The 19,557-nt window shown below is 37.1% G+C and overlaps 1 long non-coding RNA gene across 1 annotated transcript in view; it reads left to right on the forward strand.

The window, feature by feature from the left end:
• The window catches only part of LOC137201561 (uncharacterized), an 81,921-nt gene extending 63,979 nt beyond the window's left edge, over positions 1-17,942 (forward strand). Inside the window, exons 8-10 of the long non-coding RNA XR_010932232.1 lie at positions 2,958-3,043; positions 13,021-13,143; positions 17,844-17,942. This is a non-coding gene — a long non-coding RNA (uncharacterized lncRNA). The remainder of the gene's footprint in view (positions 1-2,957; positions 3,044-13,020; positions 13,144-17,843) is intronic.
• The last annotated feature ends 1,615 nt before the right edge of the window (positions 17,943-19,557 follow it).

Here is a 19,557-nt window from a genome sequence, read left to right on the forward strand (position 1 = left end):
ACAGATTCTATGTGAGGGATAGTAATGTGTTTTCAGCTCTATAGTCTAAAACAGAAAGTGAGAATGTAATCAAATTACAGCTTTATTAAAATGCTAGGCTATAGCAAATCTCTAGTCGGCTCTACCCAAGTGCAGGCATCAATCAGGAAATGGCCTACTACGTAACCCATGAATTGTTTGTAACTCAGAAACTTTCAGTGCAATGAAGCTAACCCCATATGTATTAGTAACTAATATATTTTAGTCTATATTATTTATAGTAATTCATACATGAAAATGATACTTTTGGGTCTCAATAGAACATGTATATTCAGCTGATTTTTAAAGATAAGGATAAATTTTATATAATTTTCTTTATACTTTTCTGCCTGGTCCCTCTTGTGACTAATGATATATACTTATGGGTAGGCTAATGGAAGTTAACAAAGTAATCCTGGCTACTTTGGGCCAGTTTTTTTCTTTTCTTTAAGGATAATTGTTCAATATTGGGATTGAATCTCTAAAAATCTCTAAAATGAGCTTTTAGAATTTATTTCTCATAATGAAAAATTGGAAGCCAACTCGATGTCCAAGAGTAGTAGATTTATTCCATACACATAGCATATCAAGATTGCAGTAAAAGGCTATGAAGTCTATAGCAATATCGAAAAAAGTTTGTGATGTACTCTTAAGGAAAGTTAAAAAGCAAACCCATACATAAACTTAACTTTATATATATATGGACCATGAACTTGTCAGGATGGTAGACTTGCAAGTAATTTTATTTATTTAAAATTTCTTTTAATGTTACAGTAATGAGTTATACTAGCTCTACTGCCCCTAGCTGAGTAGTGAGAATTGGAGCAGAGGAGGATAATTCCTTCTTCTCTTATCCCAGGATGGAGGCTGGAGGGGTTCCCCAAGCCGGGAAGAGAACAATTGCAAACAAGTAGAAACTGCCCCAGTTGCTCTCGAGGAGCCTGGTTTAAACAAACACTTGTAAGAGAAACCTGAAGCTTCAGCACAGGGTAGAATTCATCATAGCTTCCCCAGCCACTGTAAACACACCCAGGTCTCTGCATCTTGATGGATTGATTATCTTATAAGGGGGCAAAGAAAACCAGCAGATGGGATTAGAAATGTGGGAAATGGGAGAATTACTGGGAATTTAGAGATGTACAAATGGTGATTTACTTTCCAAATATTTTAAAGGTGAATTTTGGAATGCTTGAAACACTTGATAGCCCGTGAATTAGATGTTGAATTTCAACAAAATTTAAGAGAAAATTTTAATTGAGTATTTTGTAATCCTTGATCAGAGGGTGATGTACATCGAGAACATTAGACTGGGAAGGAAATTGGAGATGGAAGCCTAGCTGGCTTGGAGTCCTCATGGGTTCGCTAAGAACAGTCTATGTCAAGTTGCCTGATTTTTTCTGATAGGATTAAGGTATAATAGGAGAGGGATGTTGTAGACCAGTGCTCTTCAGACTTGAATGTGGAGAGGAAATCACTTGGGGGAATCTCCAAAGTTTCTGATTCAGTAAGCATAAGTCTATTTTTTCCAAGATTCCCATGTAATTTTCTTGTTCAATCTCATAAAAATCAACAGCTTTAGACACTGCATCACCAGTCACAAGATCATTGGAGTTTTGATTACAACACAGATATATTTGCAACTAGTTGAATCTTTATTTAATCCTAGATGAAGTTAATTACTTCCACCTCTGTACAACTTCCATACCTTGCACATACTTCTATTATTGCATTTTCTATCTTTGTGTGCCTTAGCTTCTCCTACCCATGCCCTCCTCACCCACACACCCTCGCTGGACTTTGTATGCCTGGTTACTTGCTTTTGAACTGAATTAAACACTGACTTGCTCTGAGTTTCTGAGCTTCGGGCTCTCACTTGTCCATGGACATGATAATACCTTCTCTATCTCCTTTGGCGAGGATCAAATAAGAAGCCTGAAGGAGTGTCTAGAACCTGATGTAAACCGGTAAGCTTAGGTTCTAGGCTGTTCTCTGCTAAACCTGATGTGACCTCAGACAAGTCATCTGAAGTCTCTGACCCTCTCTCCCTTTTACCAAAAGGTTTTAAAAATATGAAATGCAGGGTTAGTGTGGGAGGGGTAAATTAAGAGTTTGCGTTTAACATATATACACTACTATATATAAAATAGGCAAACAACAAGGTCCTACTTTATTGCACAGGGAACTCTACTCAATCTCTTGTAATAAGCTATAAGGGAAAAGGACGTGAAAAAGAATATATATATATATATGTATATATATATAACTGAATCACTTTGCTGTATACTTGAAACTAACACAACATTGTAAATTAACTATACTTCAATTAAAAAATATGAAGTGCTAAATAAACTTGAGAGTTTCATTATTGATGATATGAAAATACATTACCGTTTAATTTTGCAAAATTAACACCCAAAATTAATTGAACAGCATTTATTAATATGTCAATAAATTTTACATGAATTCTCCCCACTGGTCATGTTTCTTATGAATGTCTGAGAGGGGTCCAATATATAAGCATTGCTCACTGGTAGATGATTTGCACCTGGTATATATGCTAAATTTCCATCCTGTGGCATGATTCTAGCTGGGAACCATAATTCTGCAGCCTTAGTTGCAGCTGAGGTATGTGGGAATTGCTCTTTTCCATGTTGCGCAAACCCGTTGTGAAAGCAGAGTGCCATCAGCACTGCCTATTCATCTCTCTCGAGAATTATAGTTTTTAACCCTCTTTGGCTTTGGCCAGAGAAAGAAGCCAATGAAAGAAGCATGTTGACTTTGCCTGCTGCCTCCAGGGCCACCTTATCCCACTGGGCTGTGAAATCAGCATTCCTGTGATGACTATCTCCTTTGTACCATTCTTTGCCTAAACATTCTTTTCAAAAGTGAATTTCAGAGAGAATAGATAAAGACAACTTTTTTTTTTCTTTTTCTTTTAGGGTTAATCTGCCTAACTGAAGACTTTTACTGAAGAAAGTTTAGCTAACAACATATAAGTATTCATGTCTCAAGGACCCAGAGAAAGGTGAGTTGGAAACAGTAACAGCCTGAGAGAGCTGGTGGGTTAAGAACATGGAATCTGACAACCTGGGCTCTTATTCTGTCTTGACTACCTTTTTGCTGAGTGACCTTAGGTAAGTTAGCTCAGCTGTCCGAGGATTAAAGGAGGCAATCAGTTCTGTTAGAATCTACACTGGTAGGAGCAGAAATCTTTGCTTTGTCCCTCAAATGTACTCCAAATGCCTAGAGAAGTTCCCTGCACATAGTAGGTGCTCAGTTGATGTTTCTTGAATGAATAGCTTCCTCCCAGAGTGACAGAAAATGCCTAGGCTTTTCTCTAAGTTTCTTCAAAGTGTTTCTCCACATTCTCTGAAGGTGCTGCTTCACTGGAATGCTGTTACTGTTCTCCAACAGTTAACTGACCCCAGCATTTTGTTTATTAAGCCAGACAAAAACTAGCAACCCAGTTAAGAGTCTAAACACTCGGTGGACTTTCCCACCATCTGAAGTGTTTATGGACTTACTTGAACTAAAGTAGATGCAACAATTTGAAACTTCAACAAAGTTTAGTCTTTTTTTTTTTAATTTTACTGTTTACAAAACAAGATATTTTATGGATGTAATTTATGCATCGAATAGAAGAGGGTTATTCCCAATATTATCTTTATCTTCTAGACATAAATAACAAACAACTCCAGTAATCAAAATTTAATATAATTGTAATAGATTTTGACAGAGTTTATGTATTGTATGCAGTGCTAACAATGCTGACTTCCAAGGACAGAGGCCAGGATTTCTAGTTTGGCTTTGTTAAATGGAAAAAAAAAATTTACTACTGTATTTGTAGTTTGTACTACATTCAAGAGATTAATTTTTATAAATAAAATTGTTTATACCGGCTTCTAATCAGAAAACTGAAATTATCTATGGCAATGTAACCACTAACAACTTATATACTATGAAAATATTTCAATAATTAATGTATGCTCCATCGAGAGTAATTGACAGGAGGTCATAAACGTAATGGGCCATCTGTGTTTGATTTGTACATGAAAATGCTTAAAGGGATAGGCAGGTAGTTCAAGCTTCTCTGACAAAAAAAGATTTGTTCCAGTTTCTCCAAGTAGCACAGCCATTTACTATAGGGTGTTTTTCTCTTTCCTTCTTTTTTCTTAAAGTCTTTTCCAGATTTCTACTTGAGCTCTGCATTTCTCACTGCTTCTCATTCTGATGCAACAATCTCTTTTAGAGTTTTGATGCGTATGTGGATCACAGCCATCCTCAGCAATCATACTTGGCTCTCCTAACCATTTCAATAGCAACTTAAAAGCCACACATGTGATTAAAAAAGTATCAGAGGCTCACTCCAATGCTATGACTTATCATTCATTCTGCTCACTCTGATCACTTTAAAAATTTATTTTGCAAATTTGTCTTCTTCTGTCAGTAAACAAACAACCCTTCTTATATCTGTTAAAGAGTAATAGGACCATTAGGAATCTCAGTAAGATTTCTGTAATTCACTCCTTTTGGAGTGGACCAGAATTGTCCTATTTCTGGAACTAAAATGGTCTTGGTGGACATCAGAAGAGGTTCTAGAATTTTCTGTGTAAGGAAACCAAAGAGCATTAATAATTGCCTAGAACATTGTCCTGAGATCCAGACCCAATTCACACAAAAACACATAGTCAACTGGAATTTACTAACCATTTATCATCTGCCAGATAATGTGCTAAACAATGATTACGTTGAACTAAACGAACAGGGTGGTGGGGTGGTGGTGGTGGGATGAATTGGGAGGTTGGGATTGACATATATACACTAATATGCATAAAATAGATAACTAATAAGAACCTGCTGTAGAGCACAGGGAACTCCACTTCTCTGTACAGTAGAAACTAACACAACATTGCAAAACAACTATACCCCAATTAAAAAATAAAAAGAAAAATACATATCATTTTAACCTTTTTAAAATAAAATAATAAATAAATAAATAAATAAATAAATAAACCAACAAAGTCGCTACCCTCAGGAATCTCACATTCTAGTAAATGCAACTTTTTCCTTTGATATCTTATAGGCACCATAAACTCTATACCTAGAAAACTAAATGTGCTATCTCTCCTGACCACCCCACCCCTTTCTTTCTGTATTGCCTATTTTGGGAAAATGTGCCACTATCTACCCAGTTACCCAAGGCAAGAACCTACAATTCTCCTAGATTCTTCCCTTCCTCTTTCTCCTTCACCAAAGCAATTCACAATTTCTGTCAATGCTAGCTCCTGACCACTGCTTGACTCTGCTTCTGTCTCACCATCCTTATAGCAATACCCTCAATTCACTTCTTAATACTTTTCGTCTGAAACATCGCAACAGTCTCCAAAATTACATTCTTTCCATCTATATTTCATACTATTTCCAGAATGATATTTTAAACATTAAAATGCTAATACAATGATGTCATTTCCCTGTAAAAATCCTTGCGGTAAGAGCTTCAATTGTCTTGAAGACGAAACCCAAACTTCTTAACATGGCAGAAAGGAAAACTTCTGCTAACGTGCACTGGGCCTGATTCTACAGGACCTCTTCTTGCCATCTGTCCAGCTCTTTAGTCACACAGAAGTATATTCCCTGAGCATATCGTGATACCTCAGTGTCTTTGAACATGCAGTTTCCTCTCCCTGGAATCCTTGGAATTCTTTTTTTTTTTTTAACAACTTTGTTGGAGAATAATTGCTTTACAATGTTGTGTTAGTTTCTGCTGTATAACAAAGTGAATCAACTATACATATACATATATCCCCATATCTCCTCTCTCTTGAGTCTCCCTCCCACCCTCCCTATCCCACCCCTCTAGGTGGTCACAAAGCACCCAGCTGATCACCTGTGCTATGCGGCTGCTTCCCACTAGCTATCTATTTTACATTTGGTAGTATATATTATATAAGTCCATGCCACTCTCTCACTTCATCCATCTTACCCTTCCCCCTCCCCGTGTCCTTAAGTCCATTCTGTACGTCTGTGTCTTTATTGCTGTCCTGCCCCTAGGTTCTTCAGAACCATTTTATTTACTTAGATTCCATATATATGTGTTAGCATACAGTATTTGTTTTCTCTTTCTGACTTACTTCACTCTGTATGACAGACTCCAGGTCCATCCACCTCAATACAAATAACTCAATTTTGTTTCTTTTTATGGCTGAGTAATATTTCATTGTATATATGTGCCACATCTTCCTGACCCATTCATCTGTCAATGGACACTTAGGTTGCTTCCATGTCCTGGTTATTGTAAATAGAGCTGCAATGAACATTGTGGTACATGACTCTATTTGAATTATGGTTTTCTCAGGGTATATGCCCAGTAGTGGGATTGCTGGGTCGTATGGTACTTCTATTTGTAGTTTTTTAAGGAACCTCCATACTGTTCTCCAGAGTGGCTGTATCAATTTACATTCCCACCAACAGTGCAAGAATGTTCCTTTTCTCCACACCCTCTCCAGCATTTATTGTTCGTAGATTTTTTGATGATGGCCATTTTGACAAGTGTGAGGTGATACCTCATTGTAGTTTTGATTTGCATTTCTCTAATGATGAGTGATGTTGAGCATTCTTTCATGTCTTTGTTGGCAATCTGTATATCTTCTTGGGAGAAAGATGTCTATTTAGGTCGTCCACCCATTTTTGGATTGGATTGTCTGTTTTTTTGATATTGAGTTGCAATGAGCTGCTTGTAAATTTTGGAGGTTAATCCTTTGTTAGTTGCTTCATTGGCAAATATTCTCTCCCATTCTGAGGGTGGTCTTTTCATCTTGTTTATGGCTTCCTTTGCTGTGAAAAAGCTTTTAAGTTTCATTAGATCACATTTGTTTATTTTTGTTTTTATTTCTATTTCTCTAGCAGGTGGGTCAAAAAAGATCTTGCTGTGATTTATGTCATAGAGTGTTCTGCCTATGTTTTCCTCTAAGAATTTTATAGTATCTGGCTTTACATTTAGGTCTTTAATCCATTTTGAGTTTATTTTTGTGTATGGTGTTAGGGAGTGTTCTAACTTCATTCTTTTACATGTAGCTGTCTAGTTTTCCCAGCACCACTTATTAAAGAGGCTGTCTTTTCTCCATTGTATATTCTTGCCTCCTTTATCAAAAATAAGGTGACCATATGTGAGTGGGTTTATCTCTGAGCTTTCTATCCTGTTCCATTGATCAATATTTCTGTTTTTGTGCCAGTACCATACTGTTTGATTACAGTAGCTTTAGTAGTATAGTCTGAAGTCAGGGAAGCTGATTCCTCCAGCTCCGTTTTTCTTTCTCAAAATTGCTTTGGCTATTCGAGGTCTTTTGTGTTTCCATACAAATTGTGTTCTGGCTCTGTGAAAAATGCTGTTGGTAGTTTGATAGGGATTGCATCAAATCTGTAGATTACTTTGGGTAGTATAGTCATTTTCACAATGTTGATTCTTCCAATCGGAGAACATGGTATATCTCTCCATCTGCTTGTATCATCATTAATTTATTTCATCATTGTCTTATAGTTTTCTGCATACAGGTCTTTTGTCTCCTTAGGTAGGTTTATTCCTAGGTATTTTATTCTTTTTTTTGCAGTGGTAAATGGGAGTGTTTCCTTGATTTCTCTTTCAGATTTTTCATCATTAGTGTATAGGAATGCAAGAGATTTCTGTGCATTAATTTCATATCCTGCTACTCTACCAAATTCGTTGATTAGCTCTAGTAGTTTTTTGGTAGCATCTTTAGGATTCTCTATGTATTGTATCATGTCATCTGCAAACAGTGACAACTTTACTTCTTCTTTTCTGATTTGGATTCCTTTTATTTCTTTTTCTTCTCTGATTGCTGTGGCTAAAACTTCCAGAACTATGTTGAATAATAGTGGTGAGAGTGGACAACCTTGTCTTGCTCCTGTTCTTAGTGGAAATGGTTTCAATTCTTCACCATTGAGAATGATATTGGCTGTGGGTTTGTCATATATGGCCTTTATTATGTTGAGGTAATTTCCCTCTATGCCTAGTTTCTTCAGGGTTTTTATCATAAATGTGTGTTGAATTTTGTTGAAAGCTTTTTCTGCATCAATTGAGATGATCATATGTTTTTTCTCCTTCAATTTGTTAATATGGTGTATCACGTTGATTGATTTGTGTATATTGAGGAATCCTTGCGTTCCTGGAATAAACCCCACTTGATCATGGTGTATGATCCTTTTAATGTGCTGTTGGATTCTGTTTGCTAGTATTTTGTTGAGGATTTTTGCATCTATGTTCATCAGTGATATTGGCCTGTAGTTTTCGTTCTTTGTGACATCCTTGTCTGGTTTTGGTATCAGGGTGATGGTGGCCTCGTAGAATGAGATTGGGAGTGTTCCTCCCTCTGCTATATTTTGGAAGAGTTTGAGAAGGATAGGTGTTAGCTCTTCTCTAAATGTTTGATAGAATTCGACTGTGAAGCCATCTGGTCCTGGGCTTTTGTTTGTTGGGAGATTTTAAATCACAGTTTCAATTTCAGTGCATGTGATTGGTCTGTTCATATTTTCTATTTCTTCCTGATTCAATCTTGGCAGGTTGTGCCTTTCTAAGAATTTGTCCATTTCTTCCAGGTTTTCCATTTTATTGGCTTAGAGTTGCTTGTAGTAATCTCTCATGATCTTTTGTATTTCTGCAGTGTCAGTTGTTACTTCTCCTTTTTCATTTCTAATTCTATTGATTTGAGTCTTCTCCCTTTTTTTCTTGATGAGCCTGGCTAATTGTTATCAATTTTGTTTATCTTCTCAAGAACCAGCTTTTAGTTTTATTGATCTTTGCTCTTGTTTCCTTCATTTCTTTTTCATTTATTTTGTATTTGATCTTATGATTTCCTTCCTTCTGCTAACTGGGGTTTTTTTTGTTCTTTTTTCTCTAATTGCTTAAGTGCAAGGTTAGTTTGTTTTTTCGAAATGTTTCCTGTTTCTTAAGGTAGGATTTTATTGCTATAAAATTCCCTCTTAGAACTGCTTGTGCTGCATCCCATAGGTTTTGGGTCATTGTGTTTCATTGTCATTTGTTTCTAGGTATTTTTTGATTTCCTATTTGATTTCTTCAGTGATCTCTTGGTTATTTAGTAGTGTATTATTTAACCTCCATGTGTTTGTACTTTTTGCAGATTTTTTCCTGTAATTGATATCTAGTCTCATAGCATTGTGCCCAGAAAAGATACTTGATATGATTTTAGTTTTCTTATATTTACCAAGGCTTGATTTGTGACCCAAGATATGATCTATCCTGGAGAATGTTCCATGAGCACTTGAGAAGAAAGTGCATTCAGTTGTTTTTGGATGGAATGTCCTATAAATATCAGTTAAGTCCATCTTGTTTAATGTATCATTTAAAGCTTGTGTTTCCTTATTTGTTTTCATTTTGGATGATCTGTCCATTGGTGAAAGTCGGGTGTTAAAGTTCCCTACTACGATTGTGTTACTGTCGATTTCCCCTCTTATGGCTGTTAGCATTTGCCTTATGAATTGAGGTGCTCCTATGTTGGGTGCATAAATATTTACAATTGTTATATCTTCTTCTTGGATTGATCCCTTGATCATCATGTAGTGTCCTTCTTTGTCTCTTGTAATAATCTTTATTTTAAAGTCTATTTTGTCTGATATGAGAATTGTTACGCCAGCTTTCTTTTGATTTCCATTTGCATGGAATATATTTTTCCATCCCTCATTTTCAGTCTGTATGTGTCCCTAGGTCTGAAATGGGTCTCTTGTAGACAACATATATACAAGTCTTGTTTTTGTGTCCATTCAGCCAGTTTTTTCTGCATTTCCTCGATTTTCTGCATTTCCTCAGTTATCAGTGGCCTTTTTGTGGGAAAATTCCTGGTTCCCTCTATGGCACCATGGCTCAGATCTGTGTCCCTGCCTCAGGTGTCCACCAGTCCCTGTATGTGGCATATTTGTTGAATAGGAGGTGTTGAAGGACATTCACCATTTGCCCAGCATGAGAAGTCTGGTCCAAGACATGACAGTTTAAAGGCAGTTCTCATGAGTCATTGTCTTTAAGTGGGGTTGGCAACAATGTGGTTACTCTGTTTTTTCTTCCATCCTGTTATTTATTTAGAACCTATTCTTCTCTTTTGGACATGATTTCTTTCATTTGGACATGATTCAATATTTCAGCAGGTAGACCCTATTCTTCTCTTTTCCAGGCTAATGTTTCTTAAATGTTTTTCATTTTTAAATACTTCTTCGTATTCAGTTATGTCAGTTCTTATAATACTTATTTACAAATATATGCCTTTTAATAACCTTCACCTGTGCTTTTCATGTTTTCCAAAAGCCTCTGATAAAGGTACAAGAAACAAATTCATTTTGTTGTAACTTTTGTATATTTTTTCTATCCATAGTTTAATTTTTTAAGTTTACACTTAAAACTTCTTAAGTTATCACTTAAGTGATACGAAAAACGAGCCAAATATCTCAATGCTATCTATGTAAAAACCTATGCTTTTGACCCACCTCCTAGAGAAATGGAAATAAAAACAAAAATAAACAAATGGGATCTAATGAAACTTAAAAGCTTTTGCACAGCAAAGGAAGCCATAAACAAGATGAAAAGGCAACCCTCAGAATGGGAGAAAATATTTGCAAATGAAGCAACTAACAAAGGATTAATCTCCAAAATATACAATCAGCTCATGTAGCTCCATATCAAAAAAACAAACAACCCAATCCAAAAATGGGTACAAGACCTAAATAGACATTTCTTCCAAGAAGATATACAGATTGTCAACAAACATATGAAAGGATGTTCAACTTACTAATCTTTAGAGAAATGCAAATCAAAACCACAATGCAGTATCACCTCACACCAGTCAGGATGGCCATCATCAAAAAATCTACAAACAATAAATGCTGGAGAGGGTGTGGAGAAAAGGGAACACTCTTGCACTGTTGGTGGGAATGTGAATTGGTTCAGCCACTATGGAGAACAGTATGGAGGTTCCTTAAAAAACTACAAATAAAACTACCATATGACCCAGCAATCCTACTACTGGGCATATACCCTGAGAAAACCAAAATTGAAAAATAGTCATGTACCAAAATGTTCATTGCAGCTCTATTTACAATAGCCCGGAGATGGAAACAACCTAAGTGCCCATCATTGGATGAATGGATAAAGAAGATGTGGCACATATATGCAATGGAATATTACTCAGCCATAAAAAGAAACAAAATTGAGCTATTTGTAATGAGGTGGATAGACCTAGAGTCTGTCATACAGAGTGAAGTAAGTCAGAAAGAAAAAGACAAATACCGTATGCTAACACATATATATGGAATTTAAGAAAAAAAAATGTCATGAAGAACCTAGGGGTAAGACAGGAATAAAGACACAGACCTACTGGAGAACGGACTTGAGAATATGGGGAGGGGGAAGGGTGAGCTGTGACAGGGCGAGAGAGTGGCATGGACATATATACACTAACAAACGTAAGGTAGATAGCTAGTGGGAAGTAGCCGCATGGCACAGGGATATCGGCTCGGTGCTTTGTGACCACCTGGAGGGGTGGGGTAGGGAGGGTGGGAGGGAGGGAGACGCAAGAGGGAAGAGATATGGGAACATATGTATATGTATAACTGATTCACTTTGTTATAAAGCAGAAACTAACACACCATTATAAAGCAATTATACCCCAATAAAGATGTTAGAAAAAAACAAACAAAAAACACAATGCGGTATCACCTCACACCAGTCAGAATGGCCATCATCAAAATATCTAGAAACAATAAATGCTGGAGAGGGTGTGGAGAAAAGGGCACCCTCTTGCACTGTTGGTGGGAATGTATATTGATACAGCCACTATGGAGAACAATATGGCGTTTCCTTAAAAAACTAAAAATAGTACTACCATACGACTCAGCAATCCCATTACTGGGCGTATACCCTGAGAAAACCATAATTCAAAAAGAGTCATGTACCACAATGTTCATTGCATCACTATTTACAATAGCCAGGACATGGAAGCTACCTAAGTGTTCATCTACAGATGAAAGGATAAAGAAGATGTGGCACATACATACAATGGAATGTTACTCAGCCATAAAAAGAAATGAAATTGAGTTATCTATAGTGAGGTTGATGGACCTAAAGACTGTCATACAGAGTGAAGTAAGTCAGAAAGAGAAAAACAAATACCGTATGCTAACACTTATATATGGAATCTAAAAAAAAAAAATGGTTCTGAAGAATCTAAGGGCAGGACAGGAACCAAGACACAGACATAGAGAATGGACTTGAGGACATGGGGAGGGGGAATGGTAAGCTGGGACCAAGTGAGAGAGTGGCATGGACATATATACACTACCAAATGTAAAATAGCTAGTGGAAAGCAGCCACATAGCACAGGAAGATCAGCTGGGTACTTTGTGACCACCTAGAGAGGAGGTTTAGGGACGGTGGGAGGGAGACGCAAAAGGGAGGGGATATGGGGATATATGTATACATATAGCTGATTCACTTTGTTATACAGCAGAAACTATCACAACATTGTAAAGCAATTATACTCCAAAAAGATGTTTAAAAAAACCCCAAAACCTATGCTTTCTCCATGTTTAGTATACAGCACTTATATGTGTAGCTAATTCTTATCATTACACTTTTAAAAAATTAAAAAAATAGAAATAGCCTAAGTATATTTTTATTGGTATTACATTGAATTCATAGATCATTGTAGAATAATTGTTTTACCATTTAGGTCTTTTATAGGTTTTACTATAAATGTCTGGGATTGTTTGTTTGGTTTTGTTTAATTATGTCCGTTTTTTTTTTAATTAATTTTTATTGGCTATCCTAATTTTTGAAGAAAAGTTCATCATTTCCACTGTGGCATTCTACATAATGCCAACTGACCAAATAAAAAAAAAATATCACTACCACCCAATTATTAATGTATTTGACATTGTAAAGGTATAATATGTTTTTTTAAGATAAATTTTAATTTTTTTCAGATACATTTTTGTTTCTCAAGAGGCGCAGCCCATCTTTCTCTCCTGTAGAAGTGAAGGAAGCACCAGTTACCCTTCTGATTTTAATCAGAAAATATAAATGTAAAATACGAATTCGATAAAAATGTAAGCTTGGCTTTTACTATTTCCTGAACATGTGCTCATTATCTTTTAATAAATAAAGTGTACTTTAAGGGTGATAAGAAGAAGGAGAACTTCAAAAATTGTTAATGAATGTGGTTAACATATGTAGTGAAGCAAAGGCATAGTTTAAGATAAATCCCAGTAATACCAGGAAGAAAATACAGTCAGTGGTTAAGGAATCTGCGTTTGTGGTTGTTTTAAAGGTGGCTGAGTGTGCCGTACTCTGCAGAAGTGACTAGAAGGGGACAGAGGACTGTGACATGGGTCACTTTTGTTTCTCTTTGTGCTCCAAGCTTAGAAGGTTGATTTTGCCTTCAACATATTGGAATAGTGGTTCTTGATTCATCCTAATGATTAGAAGAATTTTAATGTATTTTTCTGTATATCCAAACACTAAAAAAACAATATTAGACAGCTAGTCCTTGCCACCCAGATGTTCAGAGTTCAAAGCAAATAACAACATGACAGGCCAGAGGCAACTGAGCCATCTATCAAACAAATGCATGGCCTGATGAGACAGCAGATTAAAAGGCTTAACTGAGGCTAGTTTCAGCTGGTGGAGATAAGTGCCCAACTGTGTTTTCCACCAAAATGCAGTTTTTTCTATTGTTTTTGATACTATAAAAGCAATGTATACTCATTAAAGAGAAAAATTAGAGTATACAAAGCAAAACTAAGAGCACCCCCAAAATGAATTTTCCCTTTCATCACAAATCAGCCATTGTGATTGCACTGCTATATATTCTTGTAAGTAAATAAAATTGCATCTTATTCTACATAATATGTTGTAACCAGCTTTTTCCATTTAATGTAGCATCAAATACATCCTTATCACTAGACTTATTTCCTTAGAATCATTTTTATGGCTTCAAGTTATTCCATTTCTGGATTTGCTAATGCATATTTAAACAATTTGCATTTATGACACGATCTGGTGGTTTCTAACTTTTCTCTATTTGAAGATATTGCTTTAAAATATGTAGAGTAAGATGTTGATTGGTGTAATCATCTCAAAGGTTTATGTGCTAGAATAAGAAACTATTGTTTGTCAAGAAAGCATATTACATGCTGCAAATCAGTTCATCACCTTAAAAAAATTAAAACATATGGAAAACTGAGAATAAGATATAAACATCAAGTTAGCTTGACTCTTTATTTTAAAAATTTGGATGTTATGTTTTATAAACAAACCAGTCCAGTGTTTGAGAGTGATGGTAAAAAAGTTTGGAAGGCGAGGTGGAGATTTTAAGGATATTAGGATAAGAGTGGGCTTTACGTATACATATATCCCCTTTTTTTGGATGTCCTTCTCATTTAAGTCACCACAAAGCCTTGAGTAGAGTTCCTTGTGCTATACAGTAAGTTCTTATTAGTTATCTATTTTATACATAGTATCAATAGTGTATATATAGCTGATTCACTTTGCTGTATGGTATAAACTAACACAATATTGTAAAGCAACTATACTCCAATTAAAAAAAAAAAAGAGTGGGCTTTAAATGCAAACAGACAGCTGATTGAATTATAGCTTTCTGACTGGGTCTGGTCACAGACCTCTGTGTGTAGGTGAGAATACCTAACACTATACTTGGTACCCTGTAGGCCCAGGAGAGTTGATACTCATCTAAATGAGATGGAAGAACTAGGGTCTCAGAACATGCAGAAGAGGAATGTAGACAGTGGAGGGCAAGATGGTAAGAATGTGAAGGAAATACTCAAATGACTCTTTGCGCCTGAGAAGTGGGGAGAACTTGGTGATGGAATGAGGAGAGAGAAAATGCCACCAAGTCCCATACTGCAACAGAACAGAAAGATGTGATGATAATGAGGAGGACAGCAGCTAATATATGACATTTACAATAATAATGATAACAGCAGCTCATACTTACATAGTAGTCACTATATGCCAAACAACAAGGTCTGTAAGCACTTTAAGTACTTATACTTTAAGTATATTCACCCTTTAATTCTCACCGCACCCTATCTGACCTACCTCCTATACTTGTTGTAAGGATTTAATAGGTTAATATTTGTAAAGCACATAAAATAACTCTATTTAAATGTTTGTAAATAAAGTCCTCCTTTTACTGAGGCATAGAGAAATCAAACATCTTGTCTGAGGCCACACAGCTAGTCAATGGCAGGAGTGGGATTAGAACCTGGCCATCTGGCACCAGAGCCCATTCTGCCTTGGAGAGATCTCTGGCCGTGCAAGACAGTGATGAGCTACAGCTGCTTCTGCCCTGACTTTACTTCACCCAGAAAAGAATGCAAAAGGGTTCTACCGGGCTTCCCTGGTGGCGCAGTGGTTGAGAGTCCGCCTGCTGATTCAGGGGACGCGGGTTCGTGCCCCATTCTGGGAGGATCCCACATGCCGCGGAGCGGCTGGGCCCGCAAGCCATGGCCGCTGAGCCTGCGCGTCCGGAGCCTGTGCTCTGCAACGGGAGAGGCCACAGCAGTGGGAGGCCCGCGTACCGCAAAAAAAAAAAAAAAAAGGCTCTACCTCTCTCCACACTAATGACCCTCCAAGCTGAAGTACTCATCAAAAATGGGCACTCACTGGACAGCTGGTGGTTACATTACTGCTACCCCATCTTGCCTCCTCTTGTCCACTCCCATCCCTGCAGCCCTCTTTGGGGTGAACTTAGGCACTCTCTTGAGACGTTTGGTGTACCATTATTTAGCAAAGTGGAAATGAAATATAGAACCAGCTTGTAGAAATGTCACATTACAGGGAAAGGATTTAAAATTTCCTTACCTAATCAGTGTTTCCAAGATCACCGGGTCAAGACTGGGCTAAGGTCCTCCCTTTCTTGTCCTTTTCCCAGCGCCTTTTCCACTTCCCTGGCTTCTGCCTCTCAATTATTTCCCACCCCATCACCCTGTCCCTACTGCAACAATAATGGTAATAACAATAATACTGTGAGCTCATGGCTGTGGAGCTCTTATTATGTGTCAGGCATATTCATGCATTATTTAATCCTCATAGTAGCTTTGTGAGGATAGAACTTTTTTTTTTTTTAACCTGCTTTATATGTGAATAAATTGAGGTTTGGAAAAGGTAAATCACTTGATTGGTAAGTGGAAAAGTTGGAATTGGAGCCCAGCTCTATCTTGCTTAAATCTGATGCTTTCTTCTAATAGCATCACCCCCTGAGCATTCAGTTTTCCAGCATCACCTAATTCTTGGAGATAAATGGGTAGATGTGCATAGGCTTTGCTGAATTAGATACTCTAGCAAGTTTCATGCCTTCCATAATTTTTTAAAAAAAATCCTACACGTATTTAATGAGGTTCTACATGGGCAAAAAGCTGTGCTCAGTATTTCAGGAATACAAAGAATTATTTAAAGAGGAAGAGATTCTCATTGTATGAGATAATATATACATAAAAGATTATAATACAAATATGGCAACTATGGAGGTGTGATGCTTATTCAGCTATGAGAGTGTAGTTATAATACAGTAAAGTATATACTATATGAGACATTCAAGCAAACTTTGTACTCTTAAAAAATTATATCCTGAGATTATCTTTATTGTTTAAAAAAATAAGGATTGAAAGTAATTTTAAAATACTCAAGCTAAAAAGTAAAAGAAAAATTGGACTAAAGAAGGAGGTAGTTAATAAAGATGAAAACTAAAACTTATGACGTAGAAAAAAAACATGAAAAGGGGTAGGCAAAATCAAAATTAGGTACTTTGCAAGATTAATGAACTAGATACATCCCTGTAAAGCCTGGTTAGAGAGAAAGCAAAATAAATTCAGCATTGTAAAGGAAACATAAGCACAGATATGGAGAAAACTCACTGGTAGATATTATGTGCAACTCTATAGAAATAAATTTGGAAACCTGGAGTCCGGTTTTCCTAGTAAAAATACAAACTCTTCAAATGATCACTTAAAGAATCATGAACAGATCAATTATCATTGAGACTGGAAAGTAAAAGATCTATTACTATAAAAGGCACCAGACCTAGATGGTTTTACAGATGAATTCCTTACAGTCTTTAAAAATCAATTCCAGTGTTATAGAATATCTATTCAACCATAAAAAGGAAAGGTACTAAAATCATTTTGTGAAGATAACTTCTAAAGATAGTACAGAATTTGAAGACCAATTTCTACCAAGAATTATAAACAAAATATTAACAAATCCAATCCATCACTGTATCAGAATCATATAACACCATTACTAGAGTCTATTATCAGAATGCAAGAATGTATCTTAATCATTTCAATTTTATATAAATTGTAGGAAGGCTTCCAATCATTTATAGTGGATGTGATGGTGACCAATGAATTCTTAATGTGTAATTCTTTTTTTTTTTTTTTTTTTTTTTCGGTATGCGGGCCTCTCACTGTTGTGGCCTCTCCCGTTGCGGAGCACAGGCTCTGGACGCACAGGCTCAGCAGCCATGGCTCACGGGCCCAGCCGCTCCGCGGCATGTGGGATCTTCCCGGACTGGGGCACAAACCCGTGTCCCCTGCATCGGCAGGCGGACTCTCAATCACTGCGCCACCAGGGAGGCCCAATGTGTAATTCTTAAACCCTGATTCTTGAATAGCTTGGGGATCGTGAAGTAAGGGTGGTGGAAAGTGAACGTTAGGGGAAAAGGAAAAGAGTCATTTAGCTTTGAGCAAATGCATTAGTTATTTGTGCTTATTTATTTAATTTGTAGGATATGCAAGTTGAAGAGAGGTGTGATAAATAAGGAATGGACCTGTGAAGAATATCTATGATGTTCCAAACCCTCCCTAGGTACTCTGCATATAATGTCATTTAATAGTTTAATCAGGCCTGTCTTAATATGCAGAGCATACATGTGCACGCTCACGTCAATAAAATGCCCTCTAAAGACACTTATTAAGGAACACAAACCAACAAAGCATTTTTAAAAAGTTGGTTAGGCGAGGGGCTTATACATAGAGCATTATTATAGAAATTGGCCACAAGCACTTCAAATACTTTACTGACAGATGTCATTCATGAGGCAAGAGAGACAGTAATTTTAGCTGACATGTGAGTTCATAGACCCTGACATTCCTTTACAAGCTCATTAGGATGGTTTTGCTGGTTGTAGCCACAGAGACACTAATACTCATGCTGAAAAGAAATCTCTGCTCACCATGACTTTCTCAGGCAGTCTTAATAGGGTAAGTGTCCGCTGGTTGTAGCATCTCTGAATGGAGAAACTTATAACCTCACAACGTCAGGGCAGAAGTTTCTTTTCTATCCAGCACAGTTCTATCTGAAGCTCTATCTACCCTTGGGGTCCTGGGGAGGTGCATGGATCTCAACAGGAGGGAGATCTCTGGACATATTTTTGCCATGAAGCAGTCTCTCATTATGTCCCCTTAAGGATGTTTTCTGCTTCATGTGTCTCTGGCATAGCCTGGGAGCTGGTTTCTGTTTTCTGTTTCTCTTGAGAAAGGAGATTCTGTGCTACAGTTATCTGCCTTTGCAGACCTGGTGCCTTCCTATGGGGAGGGGAGGACTCTTTCTCTGAAGAGCAACAGAGTAGAGCTCTGGCTCAAAGATATTGCTAAGAAAATTTAAACAAAGTAAACTGTGGACACCTTAGACGCTAGACTTTGTAACTTAACAAGTTAGAGTAATAACTATTACGTCAGTGACTGTAAGTCTATCCTATAAACAATGATTATGAGATTTAAACAGGGCTTTGCCTCCCAACAGCTATGTCGGCAGCAGGTTGGTGATAGCTGTGGAGCTACCCTGTCTTTCTGCTTCATCACTTAAAGTGACAGTACCCAGCCTTCCACTCTGCATCTATCATAAAGACACATTGATTTCCTTTCTGGAGAAACACATATTTCTTTTCTCCTGCTAAAAAGATAAATCTGACAGATTTTAATCAAATGTAGTTGTTCACAACTACAGAAATGCATTCAGTGCCACATATGAAAACAAAAATACACCAGCAACTAAAGAAAGAGTTTGGTGGCCAAGTTTATTTGTAGAAAACACTTGTATTAAAACACACACACACACACACACACACACACACACACTCTCTCTCACTCTCTCTCTCTCTCTCTATCTATCTATCTCACAAGGAACTGAAGCCTAAAAGTTGGTTATTATTATTTCTATTTTTTTTTTTTTTCAGTACGCGGGCCTCTCACTGTTGTGGCCTCTCCCATTGCCGAGCACAGGCTCCGGACGCGCAGGCTCAGCAGCCATGGCTCATGGGCCCAGCCGCTCCGCAGCATGTGGGATCTTCCCAGAACGGGGCACAAACCCGTGTCCCCTGCATTGGCAGGCAGACCCTCAACCACTGTGCCACCAGGGAAGCCCCACAGAGCTGATTTTTAATGGTACTTTTCTAAATTTTTGAGTCTTTGTCATATTTTGTCTTTTCTTCTCAGTACAAA

Source organism: Pseudorca crassidens, chromosome 1 (genome assembly GCF_039906515.1).
Source record: "Pseudorca crassidens isolate mPseCra1 chromosome 1, mPseCra1.hap1, whole genome shotgun sequence".
NCBI classification, from domain to species: Eukaryota; Metazoa; Chordata; class Mammalia; order Artiodactyla; family Delphinidae; genus Pseudorca; species Pseudorca crassidens.